The sequence below is a fragment of the Manis pentadactyla genome, chromosome X, assembly GCF_030020395.1.
Source record: "Manis pentadactyla isolate mManPen7 chromosome X, mManPen7.hap1, whole genome shotgun sequence".
NCBI lineage: Eukaryota > Metazoa > Chordata > Mammalia > Pholidota > Manidae > Manis > Manis pentadactyla.
In genome coordinates, this window is record NC_080038.1 from 136,508,167 (window position 1) to 136,519,076 (window position 10,910).

At 41.9% G+C, this 10,910-nt stretch overlaps 1 non-coding gene across 1 annotated transcript; it reads left to right on the plus strand.

Moving 5' to 3' along the window:
* The first annotated feature begins 4,560 nt into the window (after positions 1 to 4,560).
* Positions 4,561 to 4,664, plus strand: LOC118913898 (U6 spliceosomal RNA). The gene has a single exon (XR_005025399.2). It is a non-coding gene; the product is annotated as a U6 spliceosomal RNA (small nuclear RNA).
* The last annotated feature ends 6,246 nt before the right edge of the window (positions 4,665 to 10,910 follow it).

Consider the following 10,910-nt stretch of genomic DNA (forward strand, 5'->3'; position numbering starts at 1 on the left):
AGGTGCCAGTGATATCTCTCCTTTCTCTCTATTCAACCGAGGGTAGTATCAGTTGCCAGCCTGTTTCCAGCCCCAGGTGACATCACTGTTTCTTATGCCTTCCCTGTATTCACCCATTCCTTTGCGACCAATGCTATTAAATTCTCCTCTTGTTACCCTAGTCGAGTGTGTAATGTTTGCCACCAGGACCCTGTCGGATACAGCACCTTCCATCAACTTCAAGTCCCATTATCACCTTGGTTTCTTTCTTTCCTCTAATTACTATTTTATTTGCCTCTATTCTTCTTAAATATAAGGCCCACCACTGTAAACGGTTCTCAAAGTGTGGTCGTAACACAGGACAGAAGGAGAATGTCACCTCTTGCTTTAGACACTACATTTCCGTGGAACTTAGTCAAAGGTACCAGTAGTTTTTGGGCAGCCTTTTCACACACTTGGCTCAGATTATATTTACTGTCATTTGAAATCTTGAGGTTGACTTTTATATAATACTATAAAGTCAAATGTCTCCCATCCTATTCACAAGATATTGAGTTTGGGACACCAAGATCAGAGCATGCCTAGTAAACTTTTCCTTGTTTCATTAAAGCCATCATCCTAGTGATCCAGAGTCTAGCTTAGCTTATTTAAACTCTTACTGGATTTAGATTCTATTACCAAACAAATCTGCCAATCCTTGCATCATTTCCAGACTGAATATAGATGTAGTCAATATCCTTGCTCTAAGCTCTCATCATGAATCTGTCACAAAGAACTGAGAATATATGGATGGCAAATAAGCACATGAAAACATGCTTCACATCATCAGCTACTAGGTAAATGCAAATTAAAGTCCCAATAAGATATCACTACACCTATCAGAAGGCTAAAATAAAAAACAGTGAGGAAACCAAATGCTAGTGAGGATGTGGAGAAACTGGCTTACTTATGCTTTGCTAGTGAGAATGGGAAATGACACAGCCATGCTGAAGACAGTTTGATATTTTCTCATTAAATTAAACATGCAACTACCATACCATTCAGCATATACACTCCTGAGTATTTATTCTACAGAAATTAAATCCTAAAATCACACAAAATCTTTCATGTGAATGGTTATAGCAGCTTTATTAGTAGTAGTGAAAAAATGGAAACATCCCAGATGTCTTTCAATAGGTAGAATGATTAAACAAACTGTGATACACCATATCTATACCATGGATTACTACACTCAGGAATAAAAAGGAAGGAGCTGTTGATACATGCAACAACCTGAATGACTCCCCAGAGACTTATGCTGAGTGAATAAAGCTAATCTCAAAAGGTTACATACTAAATTACTCTATTTAAATAGCATTCTTGAAATGATAAAATTGTAGAGGTGGAGAGTATTGATTGCTAGGGTTATGAACCTGGGGGAAGGTGGAAATGGGTGTGGTTATTAAAGAGCAATACAAGAGAGCCTTGTGTTAATAAAATTCTTCTGTATCTTCACTGTGGTGGACCTCACAGGAATTTCCACATGAGATAAAATTGCATAAATATAAGCACACATACAGATGAGCAGGTATAAAACTGGTGAAATCTGAATAATGTAGATGTATTGCATCAATGTCAATTTCCTGGTTGTGATATTGTACAATTATATAAAAATAAAAGTCTAGTTTAAAAAATCAATCACACCTCTATATACTAACAAAAAATATGTGGAAACCAAAATTAAATACATGATACTATTTACAATCACTCCAAAAAATGAAACATTGAGCTATAAATCAAATAAAACTATGTATAATGTACCAATGAATTAAACACCCAAATGTCTTTCTAAAATTTCAAAGTAAAAACAATGTATCTGACATATCCATTTACAAGGGAATAACTGACTAGACACACTCATGGGAACATGGATTGATTTTAAAAGCAGGGCTCAGTTAAACATCAAGAAACAATGATGTTTTAATTTTATGTCCTTTAATATTAAGGACAGACACATAAATTAAAAACAAATGAACAGAAATAACAATATACATTTCACTAACACTCATGGGAAGTATATGTACCAAGTGCATTAGAATGATTGCCCATGAGAAAGAAGATGGGAGTGGCAGGCAGAAATAAGGAGACTGAATGAGTAAATAAAAAGGAAAGGGTCCTAAAGAATTAACTCAAGGAGTATAATTAACTCAACCCTCCTCATTTCATATTAAAACCATTTCATCATCATCATGTTTTTTCAGAGAAAGAATACTGCATCACTGACATTATTTAGACATACTGAACTATGGACATGATAATATAAAGACCAGCTTTTACTTAATTTTGTTCTTGTACTAAAATTCTCTGTGTAAAAAGCTCCCCTTTATTTTCTGGGGCGGATAGAGCACTCCCACTGTTCCACCCTTGCTAGGCCACTGATCCACCCCAAATTTCTTAACAAGAAAGTGCACTAGTTAGTATTGAGTTTGTGCCTCCCAACGCCATTATTTTGGTGGTAGGGATGCTGTTGGGGACTTTCAGTAGGATGAGTTTTTGGTCCTTCTGAGAGCTTCAGTTGCTTATGGCCTAGGGTGGGTTACAACATACACCACTATGAGGTGTGCGGTCTAAAGGTAATGTTCTGGTCTGCCTTTTTGTGAGGAGTGGCATTGCCACCCCACACAAAATACAACTCTCCCCGTCCACCCTTCATACACACACACACACACACACACACACACACACACACACATCAAGAAATACCAAGTCTTTTCCTCCTTGCTTGTGACATAAAATGTTAAAGATATTTGTGTTCAGTTCTCAGCCCTAACTCATTCCTGGCTAAGTGCAGACCTTCTGCTCCGTCTCAGGCCTCTGGGACCTCATCTCCTCTCTTCTCAAACACCTGCCTTTTTCCTTCTTTCCCTCCCCACCATCAGAAAACTCACAAATAACTTTATTTTTAAAGAGTTGATTTTTTTGGCCTCATCACCATCAATGTACCCTCTACTTTTCAGTCTCAGTCTCTCTGTAGTTCACTATTTCTCCACTGCATCCTCAAGAGATGCAGGAGGTAGGCCCAAATCTCTGGCCCTGGCCACCCACAGGGTAGTAATTGGCTCAGTGGAGCTCTCTGGGGTCTTTTGTTTATACTCCAGCTGTTCTATATTTATTTTCTTCTTTGTCCTATAGTAACAGACCATCACTGTTGGCTTTTTAATTTTTTTCTGTGTTTTTTCAAATTCTGTTGAAGGGCTAACTTACCCCCATGATGACCTTCTGCACCTGGTAAGGAAACAGGATGAGGCCAGAGCGACATTAGTTTGGGGGAAGAGGATGGAGACTGGATGGTATGGGAGGCTTTACGAGAAGAGGTGCCAGTTGGGAAAAGGGTTTTTGCTAGACAAGGACAGGATGCGGTTGTGGGGTGGGAATCAGAGGAGGGGAAGAAGAGGAGGAATATGGGTAAGGTCATCTGACCTTGTCATTTCCTTTGTTGTTGGACTGACAGGAGATGATTTGCTCCTTTCCCCTTGGGTGGAACTGTTCTATGCTTATGGTTGGTTGTTCAATAATTATGCCAGGCCCCTCTCATCAGCAGATCTCATCAGCCATGTGTAAGCCTCTCAGTGGTAGGCCCCAGGGCTCCTGACTTCCCTATACATACCCTCCTGAGGACAATGAGAAGACACAGTCTTCAGCTTTCTTTGGTCATCAAGGCACTGCTCCAGCCAATGGTAGCCTTGGGGTGGCTTTGACGTGGCAAAGCACCACTCCTGACACCTCTGTGTGGCAAGGTAATATAGGGGAACCCAAGATGTGCTTGTTCCTTTAACACCCCCTAAAGGTGGGTCCCAAACTGACTTGCCACCCTTCTTTATCTCCCATATATAATTCTGTTGATGAACACAGAATGAAGAGGGAGTTTCTTCCATCCATTCCCCATGAACACCCCTAAAATGCAGTTTATTCTGTTCATTCCACTCTTCATCATTGCCTAGCATTTTTAATTTCTTACCTAAAATCTCTCCAAATAATGTGGGCCTTATAAGTCTATGAGGATTTTTAAGTCATCCTATTTCCCTTCAACAAATCCCTCTTACGAACCTTGAATACCATTTATTTCTTGGCTACTGCGAGGCAACGTTTCTAACCACATTTTCCCCAATATCCATGTAGATTTCTTCAGTTTCTGGCTTCCCGTCTGAAATCACTGCCTTCAAGCTTGTCAAGACTTCATTGGATAAACATTCCCTACCAGATATCCTCATGTTGTTTTAAATCTGGAAGGTATCTTCATGTTAGTAGATGTAGTGTCCCAACATGGGCTTTACCAGTGTTGGGGGAAGGGGCAGGTATTCATATGACAAAAGTTGTTCTGGGTGTTTACATGCAGGACACTACAAACTAAAACTGACCTTTGTACTGGAGGCTCTGTGCAGTACAACAATAAAAAAAGACATTCAGCTTGGAAAAAGAGAGGCAAAAGTATCCTTCAAAGACTATATGACAATCTATGACTAAATTCTATCAATGTAAAAAAAACCTTCCACAACTAATAACTGAATTTATCAAGGTTGTAGGATAAAAGATGAATACACGGTGCTCGCTTCTGCAGCACATATACTAAAATTGGAACGATACAGAGATTAGCATGGCCCCTGTGCAAGGATGACACGCAAATTCGTGAAGCGTTCCATATTTAAAAAAAAAAAAAAGAGATGAATACACAAAAATCAATTGTATGTTTACATATTAATAATAAAGTGAAACTTATTGTTTATTAATAATAAGCAATTGAAGTTAAAAATAGTATAAATCAGAATATCACCAGAAATTATGAAATAATTAAGGATAAATATGACAAAAGATTTAAAAGACCTATACACTAGAAACTAGAAAACACTGTGGAGATGTTCATGACATAAGGAACTAAATGGAGATTCATACTTTGTTTATAGATCAGAAGACTTAATATTGTAAGATGCTAATTCTTCCCCAATTAACCAATCCCAATCAAAATCCCAGAGAGACTTTTTAATACAAGTTGACAGTTATTCTAACATCCACATGAAAATGCAAAGGACCTAAAGAAGCCAAAGGAACTTGTAAAATGTGGTAAAATCCAAATAAATACTGTGCATTGTGTCAATGTCCTAGTTTTGATAGCGTCCTGTGATTACATAACATTTCATCACTGGAAGCTAGGTGAAGGGTACATAGGATCCCCCTGTACATAACTTTTGAAACTCCTTTCAAATCTATCTATAATTATTTCAAAATAAGACTAAAAGAAAGAGACAGAGAGAGGGTCAAGGATAGAAGCAGCATGTCCCTAGGGTCCTCCAACAGGAATTCACACAACTTCATCGTGAAAAAAAACTGAACTAAAGCCTTCCTGCTTGGTCCAGCTTTCATCCCGCTCACACATCTTCATCTCATACACCAGAACAACAAGAAAGGCCCAGCAGAATGTCCTGCTGATTTCCAGACACAACAAATTTATAGCATTCTCATGACCACAGTCTAAACACTACTGAACAAAGAGAACGCTGTTTCTAAGCTATACCTAATGCTGTTACTGGAGCATACCATTTTGTTAGCGAGCCCCAGACAGCGTCTAGTGATCACCACTTCCAATTATTAAATGCTCACAAGGAAATTTTTAAGTTTGTTTATACTCTTACCTGCAGTTAATAGTGAGAATACTACCCCATTATGTGATGATATATATATAATCAGCAGACTACACTAAATAGGGCAGGTCAAAATGATTGAAATTAATGCAAATAACAGCCTTTCATTTCTTTATATGATTATATTCTATATTTTTTTATAAAACATGTCTTAAAGGTTGTACTGCTAACCAATGAAAATTCATCAGAGCATTAAGAACAGATTCATTTCATATTTTCTATTAAAATATTGCAATTGACTTCATAAAATAACTCCTGTTGGGATTTTTAATTGTTCACTTTTTTATCTTCCACCAAGTGAATAAGAAAAAAATTGAAGTTCATCAATGTATATTGGTTTCATCCTTATTGAAATTTTCCATTTCTGATGTTTTCAAACATATTCTTCTTCATCCTACCAGGTTGCAGAACACACCCAAAGTTCCTCTCCCCTGTCACACGGCAAATCAGAGATAGCCAAGGCCAGAACTAGGTACTGCTATTTCTCTTCAGTTCTTGTTTTCTGGGCATTGGACAAGTGGTGTTGTAACTGTCAATGATTTCAAGAATAACCTTAAACTACACTTGCAATCATTTTCTTTAGTCTTGCTTTTTTTTAAACAATAGAAGGCAGGTTTAAAAACCACACAGAGCACCAGATACAGGATGGAATTTGCTTGAGAGTTTGCTTCACTCTGGCTGCACGGGGCAAGATGTTAGAGGTCAGGCAACCATTTTCCTCTCCATCATGGACAGGTGAAGAACAACAGACAGGGAAGTGTTGAGGACGGTGGGAGATGAATGCTTACCACATGCTTTGCACTTCATTCACTGTGTGGCTCTGGAAAATACCAAGGCGTTCATCTCTGCAGCCACACTCCTACCACTTACACTACTACTACTACAGGCAACAGATTCCATGAACCAAGAGCCTACTATGTGCTAGGCTCTGTTCCAAGCATATTGTATCAGTCAGAGCCAAAAAAAGGAAGCAGTACATACAAACTGGAATCACTTGACAAAGAGGCAAGTACACATTGACCATCCAGGAGTGTGAAATGACACAGTGTGAGTCACAGCCAAGCTGCTGTCCCCTAAGCTTAAAGAGATGAGAAAAAGGAGTGGCTCCTGGAACCTGGAAAGGTCAATGATCTTGAGGAAAAGGCTGTGTTGAGAAGAGCCGTGACTTCTCCCAAGAGCCTTGGCCAGACTGGTGAAGCCCCCTGTCTTTGCTCCCCTGCCTCCCCCAACTCTCCTTGGGGTCCCATCAGCAAACCCATGGACTCCTGAGGGCCCAGGAGCCGCTGACATAATATGAAGAAAGAAGCCCCCTGGGAAAGAGAACAGGATGGAGAAAGGTGGAGAGTGGAACGTGCGGGGTAGGAAAGCCAATGTGCAGCCTCCCCAGGGGGTACCCCGATTATCCTCCTGTTGGCCAGTGAAGGAACTGAGGCACAGAGAGCTCGGTAACTTGCACAGTGTTGTGAAACAGGATTCAAACTCTGGTTCTTCAGGCCCCAAGTCTCGTCTTCTTTCTGGTACTCTGGGTAAATTGCACACCCTCTCTAGACTTCAATTTCCCATCATGGATAAGGAAATTGGCAAAACTGTTGCTAAGTTTTAAAAACAGGCTATGGTTCTATAATTCTCACTATTACTAATATTATGATTCCCTTAAACTTTTAATCATATTATGAGTCTGGCCAACCAGCTTACAACCCCAGAGTATGAAACAACTGTGGGGCTCTCCTAGCTTGAACTACCATCTGCCTTTCCTGAGTCAGTCATCACTGGCAGGGCACCAGACCAGTTGGCTCCTAAGAATAAAGCCCTGGCAAAATCTGGAGGATTAGCCCAGAAATACCATGCTTTAGACAGAGGTAAGCCACAGAAGAAAGACCATTAAGTCACTCAACAACCCTCAAAGAAGAATTTGTTCTGTGTGGAGCCCCGTGCTAGGCACAGGGATACAGACACAAATGAGATGTGGTCCTTGTCTTCCACTTTTTGAAGGAAGTTTCTCTGCCCTATGCCGTTCCAATGTGTACTTCCATATCTGGCATATTGGGAAAACGATCCAAAGTAATTTCATCCTATTAGAAAATATACTTGAAGCCTTAAAATCAAACATTTTCAATACTCAAATATTTTCTACAATGTTCACCATTTCAAGTTTTCTCTTTTTCTCTGAGATGCCTAAGGCTAAGGAGTGTGATCCTTTATTACTTTGCCTAATATGAAAAATGCTTTAATGCCATATGATAGATGGAAATGTTACTTTCCAGTAAGAAATACCTTCACCTGCATGTATCAAAGAGAAAGAAAAAAAGCATTGTAATTTTTTTTTTTACCCAATGCCCTAAAAACTTAAAAGACCATCCTTTTATTTCAAAGAAGCAATACTGGGGACCTTTTCTGGAAATCAATGCTGGGGATTTAGATGTTTTGAGGGAGAAAATAAAATTGTGCCATTAAAAGTTTTTTGTGTGCCAATTATACTTCAATAAAAAATTCTAAGAAAAAAGAAAAAAGATTTGACTATAGATGTTTAGAATATTTTGTTTCCTTTATTTTAATCTTGTCATGTGATCAGAGACAATGTAGAACCTAGCACACTACAATTATAAATAGAATTGTAACTTTTCCCTACATTTTTCTTTATCCCCGCACTTACACTGATGAGAAGAGCTTTCTGTTTTACCCATGTTTTAGACTGATTACTTTTCGCAGGTTTTCTGAACTCTAAAAACAACGGCACTATGTGGAGGTCAGTTCAAAGACAGAGAAACTGAGACCTGCTTCCACCCTCTGCCTCCGAAGTGAACTACTGAGGTGTCTTGTCCCTCAAACTGATGTGTATTTTGTTTGGTATTTTTGAGCATAAAGATTAAAACATTTGACATTTAAAAGGTCATTTTATCAGTTTCTATAGCCTTAATTGAATTCTAAATTTTAGGAAATTATGGTACAAGGCCGAAAGGTCATAAAGCCGCTCACAGCCGCGCGGGCACGAAGATGATCCCCACACGTGCGCACAGCCACAGCACTGCGGTCGCTTCCCATTCACTCGACAAAGGCCCTCGCCCTCACCGTCGTCTACTCTCCTCTTCTCAGAGGGGCTATTTTGAACACGCGCACTTTGCAGATATCAGTGTCTTTATCAGACGTGCTTACCTGGGGCGACGACTGTTGAGTCACTACCTCAGTAACATCAACATCGAAGATACATGAAAATGTTGCTTTAGAACTGCCTTCCTGAGCATTACACAATAAGCCACACTTTCCTGCTATTTACTTACACATAAATATAGTATTTTATGTTGCATAGTGCTTCATATCTTATAGAACATTTACAGGTACACATAGGAAGAAGGGGTGGTGGTTTCTTTCCCATTTACACCCACCAGAACAGTGAGCTGCAATGTGCAGCTGCGCGAACGCACACAGACCTCCACTTCTAACAGAGCCATTTTGTTCCCTCCACGGGGGACACAATCCATCTTTCGCACGCACTCACCCCCTTTCAAGTGCTTTCAGTTCAATCAAGATCAAGAGCTACCATTTGTCATCCAGATACCCAGGATGTCATCTGCTGGGACATGGAGACCACATGGTCTGCTGGGGGGACTCCAGGAGGACAAATGTGGGGGGGATTTCCAGGTGTCCAAACAATGCACTTAGGGTCACCAAAGTCCTCACCGGGCTAAGCTGGTCTCTAGGATGAGTGACAATTAACCACTGGCAGTGACAGAAGAAAATATGATTTTCACTAAGAATGATTTGTTTCAGCAAAAGTCTGCAGTTAATTAATTTTGTCCTCGCAAGGGAAGATGCTTGCATTGTGCAGGACCAATCTGGTCATCGGAGAAGTTGTGGGTGCATCGCCGACCAATAACTAGGGTGACAAATGGCAACAGAATCCCACGAAGTCACCACCAGAAACAACCAATCTGTGCCAGGAAGACATCTGTATCACAACCCTGGACCTTCGGCAGCACTTGCACCGAGAGTCCGTTCTGCCCCCAGCCAGCCCTGCACCAGAGAAGCTCATGGGGCCCACACAGTCCGAGTGTGAGCACTGTCCCAGCTGAAGTCCCTGATCACCACTGAGCTCCTTCCCTGGGCCAGGCACCAAGCTGTGAGGGACACGGAGGGATCATGCACGCAGCCTCTGTGGGAAACGTGGTGCAGTATGGCACGAGTGAGGGAGAGCAGTTCTAGGGCGGCATGGGGGTCCATCAGGGCTCGAAGACAGACAGATCACAGGCAACGGAAAGAATCTATGGGGGAGGCAGAATCTGGGAAGGACTTATGGATGGAGGAGATATTCTTTAATGGGGAAGAAGGAAGCCATTCAAGAAGGGGCTGCTTGGTGGCAGGAGGATATGCTGTGGGCCAGGGTGACTGTGCCAGGCACCCGTGTAGCACCACGCGTTCTGGCACCTCTCCCTCCCCTGGGCCCCGTCTGTCTGCTTGCTGGCCGGTCTCCCTCCCAAAGTCATGAATTCCATGAGAACAGGAACCACCACGTGCTCATCTCCCCATCCCATCCCAAGCACAAAGCAGCCTAGGGAGGCCTATGCAGGACAGTCACCAATATTTGCTCAACCAGTGGATATGCAGGTGAAGAAAGGCAACTCCGACAGGCAAAGTGACCTGCCCGAGGTTGGCACACTAGGAGGTGGTGCAGCTGGGCCACAAACAAGTTCCACTCACTCCAGATCCGGGGATTTAAAGCGGGGTGTCACACTAGACCCTGCTGAGAGCACAGTTGCCAACTCAGGAAGAGAGGGTTCAGAGAGGACCGCGTCTCATCATGGCAACTTCAAACCCGATAGTCACCCCTGGTCTTGTCTCCCTGTCCACCTTCCCATGGGTAGGAGACAGTGGCTGTGGTAAGTGCCAGGGCCCAGGTGCCATCCCAACCTGGCCCGGGGTTCCTGTCCATCCATGTTTGTGCTCTACATCTCAGATGAAACTTACCCTGGGAGGAGCTGGAGGAGACCCAGTGACAGGGGTGAAGTCAAGCCCAGACTTTGAAGTCCAAAGACCTAGGCTCCAATCCCAGTGAGGCCACCTGCTACCTGCGTGCCCTGGGATAGGACACGCTCACTAACCTCTCTGCTGTTTCCCTAGGAAGCAACATCATCTGTGCCAGATGTGCTGCGATGAGGCAAAGCCACAGATGCCTGTGACCCACTCAGCCTGTCAGGGTCCCTCACCGCTCCTCAGAAAATGCATGTGCTGCTCCGCAGCCAGAACTCAGAAAGGACGTGG